Source organism: Pinus tabuliformis, chromosome 9, assembly GCF_031772625.1.
Source record: "Pinus tabuliformis cultivar Carrire ecotype Pingquan chromosome 9, CPIR1, whole genome shotgun sequence".
Taxonomy (NCBI): Eukaryota; Viridiplantae; Streptophyta; class Pinopsida; order Pinales; family Pinaceae; genus Pinus; species Pinus tabuliformis.
In genome coordinates, this window is record NC_142307.1 from 1,725,155,860 (window position 1) to 1,725,168,728 (window position 12,869).

A 12,869-nucleotide genomic window follows, 5' to 3' on the forward strand; every position below is an offset into this window, starting at 1 on the left:
CAACATTTATTTCTTCCGCGGTTTATTTGTGTAGGTTGCAGTGTGATTGATTCAATATTTTCTATAGAAAACAATAAATAAATTGTTAAAAATTAATTTAACAATTAGGAGAATTATTTCCAGTTGCTACAATAGGATTCGGGTTTCCGAGTTTTCATATGGTATCGAAGCGTCGATGATCAGCTGGAGAGCTCAATAGTGAAGGAAGAGGGAGTTTCGTTGTTCATTGAAGGGTAGCAGATCGAAATTCCCAAGGGCAATGCAGTCTTTTGCCAAGAGGTCAAGTTGCTTGAGGAAGACCAATTTTTCTGAGAGAAGGGTAGAAAAATTCGATCCTTCTAGATCAAGTAATTCCAAAGGTGAAGGGAGTAGCTCATATTTTTCGTTGGGAAGATTTCTAGATGGATGCAAAGGGTTTTGCAACAATTCGCTAGAGAAAAAGCAGCGTTGGGTGGAAGAGAAAAGCACACACAACAAAGGGAAAATTTTCCTTAGGGAACTTCGAGTCTCGGAAGTTCAAATTTACAGTTGCAGATTGGCAGTAGTTGTGAGCATATTTTCTCACTCCAGCAGGGGGTGTGAATATCAATTCCAATAGCCAACCAGAGGGAAAGGGGGATATTTTCGAGTTTTATTTTCTCCAGTTTTGAGTTTCCAGATTTTTCAGCTTTGCAAGGATGATTGTACGAGATTGCCAGAGGAGGTCGTGCGAGTTAGCCAGAATGCAGATCTGGGCAGCAGATCAACTTCTAATTGCTGGAGGCAGATGCCATAGGAAGTGCGAGTTGCAAAGAAATAAAGGGTCCCAACTAGGGACTAGGCTTGAGAGGAGATAGTGGGGCACCAGATCTAGGAGGAGGAGTATGAGACTCCAGTGTGCCAGATTGGCAGGGTCAAGTGCAGTTGCAACAAGGAGATCATATAGATCAGTTCTAGATTGTTGCAGCAGGACCATCACCCTCACTAGAGGGGCACACGGTATCATAGTAGTAGATTCAGTGTCAGCAGGCGCAGTCAGTCATTCAGATGACAACCAGAAATCTAGTTGCAGTCAGTACACGTGAGACGATAGTTGCAGAACTAGCTGCAGTGACACAGGCAGTGCGAATTGCCAAGTTGCAGTATGCAAGTGCAGTTCCAGCGAGGAGATTCCCAGTGCAGAACTATGTAGTCTAGTTTTCAGTGTGGGAGGACAATGCAAGTTGCCAGGAGGGAGCAAAGAGATTTCCCATTGGGAGATCGAGACTCAGAGGGAGCAGCGTTATGGAAGCTAGTGCTTCAGGATCTGGGGAGATCAAACTCATTATTGCAGTAGTTGTAGCAACAGTAGAGAAATAGCAACAATAGTATGAGTAGATCAGATTTTGCTATGTTTGTCGATATACCCCCAGGAGTGAGGTGGGGTGACTTGGTGTTGTAGCCCCAAAGTGCTACAGTTGGGTAGGATTCTTGAGGAGGTCCACCTCTTGAATCAATACCTTGCTATAGGGGCCCACAATGTTTAGTAGCAGGATGGATCAATGTCAGTAGTTGTAGTCAGATGCCAGAGTGACAGATGCAGAGCCTAGTTGTAGTCAAATGTTGGGGAGCGTAGTGCAAAGTTGGTAGCAGTGCAGGTGGTACACTGTAGAGTCAACAACGTCACGATGCCTCAGTGACAACGAGATACTAGCAACAGCCGGAGACGCGAGAGACAAATGCATCATACTAATCATAGTTGATTCAGTATTTTGGATGCTTTTCAGTTGCAGTTGAAACAACAACAGATGGAGAGGGAGTTGCAGTGAAGATGCAGTGTTGGCAGCAGTTTAGCAAGGTCAGCAGCAACACAAATGTAGTGTTGGCAGTAGTTTAGCAGGGTGAGCAACAACACAGATGCAATGGATATCAAATTTGTGCAGTGGTTGGTGGGCAGCAGTAGCTAGATATCAACAATGTGACAGGAGAGGATGTTTCTACAAAGGGCAGCAACACTAGAACACATTCCTCGCTAAGAGGGAGTGTTAGTTTTTGTAGCATCAGATGTGTTCTAGCCTTGAAATTTTGTGGAGGGGCTAGAATGCATGAGTTCTCCAAAACCCAAAAATTGCTTCTGGAAATTACGCCTAGAAATGACTTAATTAGATTATAAGTTAGTTTTTAAATATTTCCAAAGTCTAAACTTAGGGAATATGACTAATTAATCAGAATTAATTAAGTTAAGGTGTGAATGTTCTAGAAACTCACACGGATCGACTTCAAGTTAATCCTAGTCATCGATTAAGATCTAATCTTCGTTGTTGAAGTCACAACAAAGGATTATAAGAAGTCGATAGGGCTTCAAGAAATCACTTCTGCAGTTCAATTTTAGGAGCAAATCAATTTCCAAGGTAGTAGCAGTCAGTTGCCAGAGAGAGAGCCAATGAGATGTTGATTTGGGGTAGCATCGGATGTGCTCTAGCCACGAAATTTGGTGGAGAGGTTGGGGCACATGAGATCTCCAATACATAGAAATGGTTTGGGCAGATGCTAAACAGATCAGGAAATATTAAAATAATTAATATTTTTAATGGAGTCCCTAAGTCTAAACTTAGGGAAAATAAAATATTAATGTGTATTAATATGAATCTGTGTTAGAATGATCCAAAAGAAATGGATCAAGCCAGATCTAATCTTAACCGTTGATTACGGACTTAATCTCGGCCATTGAGATGTCAACAGGAAAAGTATAAGAGGAGGCTTGAGGGTCACTTGGAGAATACACCAGAGTGATCAGTCATTCTATTCTCTAGAGCGGGGTTTGCTAAGAGAGATAGAATCAACTATCGGGAGAGAAACTGAGGGGCATTGAGTACAGAGAAACAGAGAAGGCAGAGATTGTGCCGGGAGAGTAGTGCAACAGCGAAGGAGAGTGATGCAGAGCCAGCAAGGTGTAACGACCCATCTAAATTGACCCATTAATAAAATTTTAAACTTTATAATATATATATATATATATTAAATTTTATAAAATATATAATTAGACTTTATAATATAAATTTATAAAATATATCATTAAAGTTTATAACATATATAATATGAATGTTATAAATATATATCATTAAAGTTTATTACATATATAATATGAATGTTATAAATATATATCATTTAACTTTATAACATATACAATGAAATGTTATAACAGATATCATTTAACTATATAACATATATAATGGAAATGTTATAAAAACATAAATGGACTCTATAAACGTAAATCTAAACTGTGCTAAAGAATACATATATACCACAGTTCATTAAAGGGGCGCATCCAACCTGCTAAAAATTCATAACAGAGCACACCTTGCCGGGAAATATTGGAGAGTTAATTGCATGCAGAGGCGTGTCAAGAGGGAGAAGAGCGGTGGCCGTAAGCAGGAGGGTGGCCACCGCCAAGCCTTCCATTATAAATCACGAATCTGAACCGATCAGGGGGGAGAAAAAACGGAGAATGGAGGGCAGGAGCTGAAATTAGGAGTTCAGACCAGAGGACTAAGGATTACTAGTGGAAGAGCATTAACCGGCCTGAGGTTCTGGGCACGGGGGCAGTAAGCTTCTGCGAGTAGCTTACTGGGTTGAGCAGCCATCTGCTCAGTCTGGCTGGGAGGAATTGGTCTCCCGGAGATTGGATCAAATTAACCACAGCATCACCAGCAGCAGATTCACCAGTCGGAAGCAGGATCAGCATCACCAGCAGCAGATTCACCAGTCAGAAGCAGGATCAGCATCACCAGCAGCAGATTCACCAGTCAGAAGCAGGATCAGCAGCAGTTAAGGTAAGTACCAATTTAATGTTCAAGCTTCTGTATTTCAGATTTTAGTTACTGTGTGTGAATGTTTATTACAGATGGTATCAGAGCCAGTTTTAAACTCTGCGGTACCTTATTGGCCCTACACCTGTAAACACACTCTTAAGGTTATGATTCTGTTCTGTTTTAGAAAGAAAACATTGTCGTAGAAACAAATTCCAGACCATGTGCTCCAGTTACAGGTTTCCTATATTCTAAATTACCTAAAACATTAAATATCCTGTCGCCCCATTTGAAATGCCGCAGAAGTATGCCAGCGTTCACACTCGATACAGCAAGAACTGTAGAAATGCTTGTAACTGCCTCTTTTTGGCATTGACGAATGTCTTCCTCACTTAAAATTGTGTAGTTCAGCTGGGGACGGCAGGCAGAGAAATCGGGATCATCAAGATCGTCTGCTGCATTGTCTACGAAGCCATAATCGCTGTCGTCGTCGACGTTGTCCTCGTCGTCAAAATCTAAAATTCGTTCCCCCTCCATCGCTGTCGTCAAGATAATCTCCGTCGTAGGCATCGTGCATATCGTCCTCCGAATCCATTTTGTGGGAAAGTATCGCAGATGGAAGGATTTGCTATGGGGTCGGGGGAGTTTTAGGGGTCGGACGTGGATTGTTGAGGGAAACCCCAGTGTCAGCGTTCAGATTCAAGCTAAGCGGTACAACGAGGATGATGGCGTATGCTGGAATTTTAAACAGTTTCATATATTATGACCTTAGGGTATGATAGATAGCGCATTCTGGAAAGAAACTATAGAAATAAAATGAATAATTTAGCTCAAACTTGGTAACATCGAATTTAAAGTTAAAGTTTTCAGCGCGAGGCTCTTAAGCTTGTGGTCGTGGTTCGAGCCCCACGGTGGGCGTCCGGAGGAAGGCACCGGCGGTTTTCCGATTTTCTGTTTAAAAAGCTTTCTTTATAATATAGAAATACATCCGCTTTCTTTTTTTGCGCAGTCAGTAAACGTCTTTCCAAGCCACAATGTAATGTGGGGAAAGGGAGCTCCTGTACGCGCACGCGTATCATTGTTAGTTAACATTAAATGTCAACTGGCCGTCTTTTATGAAATCCAAGCGATACTCAGAATCGTTTAAATGGAAGTCTCTGGCAGTTTAGACGTAAACCCTCTATCCGACAAACAAAACTGTTTAAAATTGTGAATGACCATGTACTTGCACAGAAAACAAACACATTGGGTAAATAGATAATGTCGGTTAATTACACAGCGGTCTTTCAAATTAAATTTCGCTTTCAGGTTACATCTGGGTTTAAGTATTTCCAATAACGCCTTGTATTCGTACCTGTGTGTCCATTGAAAAGTTTATTGTGGTTTGTTTGATGTGGTGTCTAAAATCCGAAAAAAAAAAATATATACAATTTTTATTAAAAAATTGTAATATGTATTGGAATCCTTTTTAAGTGAAATAATTATGTCTTTTTTTGTTAAATAATAATGTATTATAAAGTGGAGTAATGAAAGATATTTATATAAAGAGGTAGGTTTTTTTTTTAAAATCAAATAAAAAGAAAATTAGTAGAGAATGGGCGATTGCTTTGATAGTGAGGAGTTATGTTCTTAAGGTTTTAGGTTCAAATTTTATGAGTCAGCAAAAAAAAAAAAAAAAAAAAAATCTATAGATTTCCTTAAGATGCCTTCTAGACCAGTGATCCAGAGTGGAACTTATAAGGAACTAGGTCAGACGGGACAGGACCATTTTCACAGAACTGGTTCTCGAAATCATAAATCATTGTTGTCCTCCGCTTAAAATCCAATCTACTTTTATGATTCACTGATGAACTTTGCCTCTTCTAGATTTTAATCAGGACATGTCTATGGTAAATTTTACGGCTAAAGGTCAAACGAATATGGAAACAACACAACCCTTCTTTTGGATTAAATCCATATCCAAGTAATATATTCGGGAGATAGATATATATGACCGCCTTAAATGTAATAGTCAGATTGGGGTATGACAAGTATGTTACCAATGAACATTATAAACGAGACATCTAACATTTTCATTTTGTGAATGTTATTAGGTAAATAAACTTTAGATGTCTTACCTTAGGAGCTAATAAACATACACTTCTGCATTATTCATATTAGGATAGAATACCCTGCATTAGGACAAGGAGGTCGCGAGGCCATCCTCCTTGACCTCGGTACCAGTAAGATCCGCCTAGCGGGTAAAAATAGCAAAACTATACCCGTTTATAAATGTGAAGTTGCAAAGAAAATTGTGTGTTAAAATTCGGTTACCCACCTCAATTTTTTTTATATATATAAAATTTTATTTTTTTCAGGGACCATTACCATGGTAAGGACGTATGAGCGACGACGACGTGACCAGGCAACATCATCACCATTAATGCCGCCACCGTCGCCATCACCATCCCCATCACCTTCGTCACCACCAAGACAACCGTCAACATCAAACGCTCCAACGCCAGAGTTGACTGTGATAATGAACTCTTTGGAAGCCTTATTGGAGACATTAAAGGAATCAGCTAAGGCTAAAAACAAAGAGGAATTTCAGCATGTAGCCACCAGTTCAGCGGAACCAAATAATTTGGAGCCCAGAGGATCGAGAGAAGACATCTCTAGAGAGCTTCAGAAAATTAGACTCCCAGAATTTTCGGGAGGTCGAGCTGGTGAACGCGCTGAGGCATGGTTGGAAGGGATGAACCGGTGCTTTAGGTTAAGAGAATATTCGCCTTCAGCAAAAACAAAAATTGTCGTGTTTCAACTAAAGGAAAGTGCCTTGATTTGGTGGGGAAATCTGGAAAAGCAGCTGCACCTTACATCAGATAATGTTCCTTGGGAACTATTTGAGGAAAGGTTCCGCGCAAAGTATTTACCTCCATACTTTCAACAACAGCAAGCCAGAGCCTTTCATACACTAATTCAGGGAAGTAAAACGGTGGAAGAGTACGAAATAAGGTTTATGGAGCTGGTAAAATACATTCACTACTTAGACTCTGATGAACGTCAAGCTGAACGCTTCATATTTGGGTTAAATCCTCGCATCAGAGCCTTGGTAAGTATGTGGAAACCATCATCTGTAGCCGAGGCAGTCGAATGTGGCCGTTATGCAGAAGAGCACCTTGGAATCAAAAAGGATATGGGGCCAGCAGGGCCTTTACAATCAGGATTTCCAGGGAAGGCTCCCCGGAACCTTTTTAGAGGAGATAGCTCGAGGCCACCTTACAGTAACAGGTTTACCCCAAGTGTGGGGACAAGAGTTCCCATGGCAGTAAACACTATAGCCGCGGAATCGTCCAACACCAGACCATGGGCATCGCGAGGGACTACCGGTAGAGGAAGGAGTGCGAGAGGAATCAGCATGGGAGGACGCGGCTCGTTCTCTAGAAATTCGCACCTTGATTCAAGAGGATCAGCGCAGCTCAATTGTTGGGGATGTGGGGGGCCGCATTTCCAGCGTAACTGCCCAGAAGCTTCATCGAATATATTGCAAAGGACTGGGAAGGAGCCGATATCAGCAAATCGAAGTAATCATAGAATTCATGCAGTAGTCAACCACGACCAAGCAGCCCATCAATCCACTGTAGTGGAATCTTCAGGTATTATTAATGGTGTAAAACTCAAAATCTTATTTGATACTGGTGCCACAGATAGTTTCATTTTGTCATATGCATTAAACAAATGTGGGTTGGCAGCTCGTAGACAAAATGATTTCCACCAAGTGGAAATGGCCTCAGGAGAACTCCAAACCGTGGGCTTGAGTGTGGATCAATGCAAAATTGACCTAGGGGTCTGTTCGACTAAACTAAAAGTCTATGTCACAGCCTTAGGGACGTATGATCTTATCATAGGTATGGATTGGCTGGAAGCTCACCAAGCTTGGGTAGATTGTTATGGAAAAAGGATTTTGGGCTTAAATGATGAGGGAGAAGTAATCCAAATTCAAGGAATCAGGAGGGAAGTTTCTTTACGCTACATTTCGGCAATGCAGGTGAAGCGTTGTTTAAGAAAGGGTTGTCAGGCTTATGCAATTCACGAAGTAAGCCAGGAAAAGGGGCCATCCTTAGAACAATATCCGGTGTTAGCCGAGTTCCCGGATGTATTTCCAAAGGAACTACCTGGATTACCCCCGGTAAGAGAATTGGATCTCACTATTGAATTAAAGCCAGGTACCCAACCGATCTCTAAAACGCCTTATAGAATGACAGCTCCAGAACTTCAGGAATTGCAAATCCAGTTGAAGGAACTACTCGATATAGGGCTTATCCGGCCCAGTACCTCACCTTGGGGCGCTCCTGTGATTTTTGTGAAGAAGAAAGATGGATCCTTAAGATTATGCATAGACTATCGAGACTTGAATCGAGCTACAGTAAAGAATCAATACCCTATGCCGCAAATCGATGATCTTTTCGATCAAATGAAAGGAGCTGCTGTCTTTTCAAAAATTGACCTTCGATCAGGGTATCATCAGCTAAGGATTTCTGAAAATGATATCTCTAAGACTGCATTCCGGACACGTTTTGGGCACTATGAATTTACTGTGGTACCATTTGGGTTAACAAATGCGTCAGCCGTATTCATGAATCTTATGAACAGTGTTTTTCGTCAGTGTCTTGATAAATTTGTACAAGTCTTTTTAGATGATATTCTCATCTATTCCAAGAATGAAGAAGAACATGAAGAGCATTTGCGGCTAGTATTGTCCTGCCTTAGAGAACGTCAGTTATATGGAAAACTATCCAAGTGTTCTTTTTTTCAGGAAAAGATTCATTATTTGGGTCACATCATATCAGGTGAAGGGATTTCAGTAGATCCTGAGAAGGTAAAAGCGATCATGGAATGGCCAATACCGAAAAATGCACATGAGATACGAAGCTTTATGGGTTTAGCAGGTTATTACCGGAGATTTGTGGAGAGATTCTCCAAAATCGCAAAGCCAATCACAACCCTTCAGCGTAAAGTTGTTAAGTATGAGTGGACCGAGGAATGTAATAAAGCATTCTCTGAACTCAAAAGACTACTCACCAGTGCACCAATCCTAAGAGTCCCTGATATGGGCAAAGACTTCACGGTATGTACTGATGCATCCAAGCAAGGGCTGGGTGCAGTGTTGATGCAGGATAAGGGAGTGATAGCTTATGCTTCCAGAAAGCTAAAACCTCATGAAGATATCTATGCTACTCACGATTTAGAATTGGCCGCTGTTATGCTAGCTTTAAAGATCTGGAGACACTATCTGGTGGGACGAAATTTTACACTTAAAAGCGACAATCAAAGTCTACAATATTTTTTCACCCAAAGAGACTTAAATGCCAGGCAAAGGCGATGGAGTGAATTCCTAAGTGAATATGACTTCGGAATATCATATATTAAGGGAAAAGAAAATGTGGTAGCCGATGCCTTAAGCAGGAGACCCCGGATATTTTCTCTCATACCCATTAAAGTGAACTTAAGACAACGAGTACTGGATCGTCTTATAAAAGACAGCTGGTATTTAAAGGTGAAGGCAAGTCTTGAAGGAATTAAGGCAAAAGAATCAAAATTTGCGGGTTATGAATTAGAAAACGATGGGATCCTGCGATTCCATGGAAGGATGTACATTCCTGATGATAAAGATCTTCGAGATACCATCCTTAGGGAAGCTCACAAAGCAGTATATTGTGCTCATCCTGGAGTTTGGAAAATGTATGCAGATACCAAGAAACTCTTCTTTTGGGCAGGCATGAAGCGTGATATCACTCAATTTGTTGCAAAATGTTTGGAATGTCAGCAAGTAAAGGCAGATCATTGTCACCCAGCGGGCCTCTTACAACCCCACGACATTCCTATGTCTAAATGGGAGACCATTTCTATGGATTTTATCACTGGACTACCTCTTACTTCTCAAAGACACAATGCCATTCTGGTAGTAGTGGATAAATTAACAAAAAGCGCCCATTTCATTCCGGTAAGAGATACTTATGATGTTGCTGACGTGGCTCGAGTATTCATAAATGAAATTATCAGATTTCATGGAGTACCTAAGAAGATTATATCCGATAGAGATTCGCGATTCACTTCCAGATTCTGGACGTGCATGCAGACAGCCTTAGGTACTCAGCTAAATTTAAGCACGGCTTACCATCCTTAGACTGATGGGCAAACTGAAAGAGTAAATCAAGTACTTGAAGACATGTTGCGAATGTATGTAATGGATCAGCAATCACACTGGGAAAAGTATTTACCCTTAGTCGAATTCGCATACAACAACAGTTACCACAGTTCGATTGGGATGCCTCCATTTGAAGCTTTATATGGCAGACCTTGCAGAACACCGTTAAGTTGGGACAGGTTAGAAGATCGAGTGATAATAGGACCAGAATTAATCCATGAAATGGAAGCGCAGGTCAGACAGATTAGACAGCGATTAAAGGAAGCACAGGATAGACAAAAGAGTTATGCTGATGCTCACCGAACTGATAGGAGGTATGAAGTAGGGGACCAGGTCTTCGTCCGCATCAAACCAAATAAAAGTACTATTCGATTCGGAAAAGGGACAAAGTTGTCACCCCGATTTATAGGACCGTTTAAAGTCGTGGAAAGAGTTGGACCTGTTGCCTATCGTCTTGCCCTGCCACCCCACCTGCATAGAATTCATAATGTATTTCATGTTTCTGTATTAAGACATTATGTAGCTGATCTATCTCATAACATCCAGTGGAAAGAATTGCAGGTATCGGACGAGGGAGTCATAACGGTCGAACCTTTACGTATACTGGAACGTAGAGTTCGACAGTTGAGGAACCGTCTGGTGGACCAAGTTAAGGTCCAATGGGACAAGTATAGTCCTGGATCAGCAACTTGGGAAAATACAGAGGACATATGTCAGAGATACCCTAATTTATGTCCATTTTGAAGAACTTTACAATATGTTTTGTATATATTTACTTCGTTACAGTCAGAGACACAGAAACATTTTGAATGATTATGGATAAACATGAAACCTTATGGCATAATATATGTTTAAATTTCTGCTGGTACATGGATACCAAAATGATATATGTGGTTCGTTTTACTAAATTATAGTTGTCAAGGTAAGGTTAAAGGCCGTTAAATGATTTTACTTCTGATAGAAATTGAAACAATATAAATCTGTTTTATTTATGCATGTTAAGGATGAGCAACTGAAATGGAAGACAGGAAGTGAATACATCCTAAATAAAAGTCAAACTACATGCATAGAATATGACAAATTATGTTATGCTGTAGTATCATATGTAAATAATACATGAGTTATTTTGAATATTTTGATGCACATTTTACAAATGCATGGGTAAGTGTATGATTGCAGATAAACTATGATTGCAGATAAATGATCCAATTTCCGGGATGACCACGTGATGACAGAACCTCAGATCAGTTAAAGCTCAAAGTGATTCTATGATAAAGTATTAGCCCAAATTTTACTGGGAGGGGTGGCGGTGTTACCCACCGTTTATCCTCCGAACCCTGGAGTCATGGGAGGACTGTGCGAGTCACGCTCCCCTAGACGTGTGATGATGATTGTCGGATGCCTACTGGGAATCAGGTCGGTATAGCCGACGCTGTCACCTTCGTGTTATGAATGGTTAGGTCAGTGAAATTGACGCCATGGCATACTCTAGTAGAGGACGGATAGGATGGGAGCAGAAGAGATTAGGGAGGATAGGATGAGTTTGAATAGCTTGGGGACCTGGATAGAAAAGGTCATGTTCATTAAAACCTTGAACCTAAAGCTCTAACTTCGGGACGAAGTTTTCAAAAGGGGGAATGTATGTAACGACCCATCTAAATTGACCCATTAATAAAATTTTAAACTTTATAATATATATATATATATATATTAAATTTTATAAAATATATAATTAGACTTTATAATATAAATTTATAAAATATATCATTAAAGTTTATAACATATATAATATGAATGTTATAAATATATATCATTAAAGTTTATAACATATATAATATGAATGTTATAAATATATATCATTTAACTTTATAACATATACAATGAAATGTTATAACAGATATCATTTAACTATATAACATATATAATGGAAATGTTATAAAAACATAAATGGACTCTATAAACGTAAATCTAAACTGTGCTAAAGAATACATATATACCACGGTTCATTAAAGGGGCGCGTCCAACCTGCTAAAAATTCATAACAGAGCACACCTTGCCGGGAAATATCGGAGAGTTAATTGCATGCAGAGGCGTGTCAAGAGGGAGAAGAGCGGTGGCCGTAAGCAGGAGGGTGGCCACCGCCAAGCCTTCCATTATAAATCACGAATCTGAACCGATCAGGTGTTGGGTGTGGAGCCTGATTATCTTCTATAGTACCGGCATATTGGACCCCAGTTCAAAATGGGGCGGCAACGCCGCCCGTAAAATAATCGCTGCCGTGGGGGGTCCAGGGGGGGCGGCAGCGACTTTTGGGAGCTCCCCCCTGGCGGGGGGTTTCGGGGGCAGCGCCCCCGAAGCTAAAAACAGCTGTAAAATTGCCTTGTAAAAGTATAGTAATTTCTAGTCAATCTGGGCCGTTCATTAGGTGGATGATCTGACGGTAGAACTTATGTTTAGTTTAGGGTTTTTTGCCCTAGAAGGCAACCCCTCTCTTTATATGAGGGTATTGTATTTGAGGCTGTGAGATAGATGTGTATTCGGTGAGCGAGAAACATAGAGGTGAGACTGTGAGAGAAAACAGAGGATATTACAGCGGTTTTGCTGTAGGTTGTATCTCTTCATTTTGCTGGATAATAGAAAGGAAGGACTGGCTGTTCGGGGTGGACGTAGCCCAAACTGGGTGAACCACGTATATCTGTGTCTCTCTTGTTTTATGCGTTTTCTGTGTTTATATTTCTGTAATATTTTATGTGTTCCATTGCTCCGTAATATATAATTTTCTAACATCAGGGAGGAGAAAAAACGGAGAATGGAGGGCAGGAGCTGAAATTAGGAGTTCAGACCAGAGGACTAAGGATTACCAGTGGAAGAGCATTAACCGGCGTGAGGTTCTGGGCACGGGGGCAGTAAGCTTC

At 40.6% G+C, this 12,869-nt stretch overlaps 1 protein-coding gene across 3 annotated transcripts in view; it reads left to right on the forward strand.

Annotated features, from left to right (window-relative positions):
- Positions 1-12,869, forward strand: part of LOC149155597 (Calcineurin-like metallo-phosphoesterase superfamily protein) — a 521,819-nt gene that overhangs the window by 432,211 nt on the left and 76,739 nt on the right. The gene's annotated exons all lie outside the window — the stretch shown is intronic.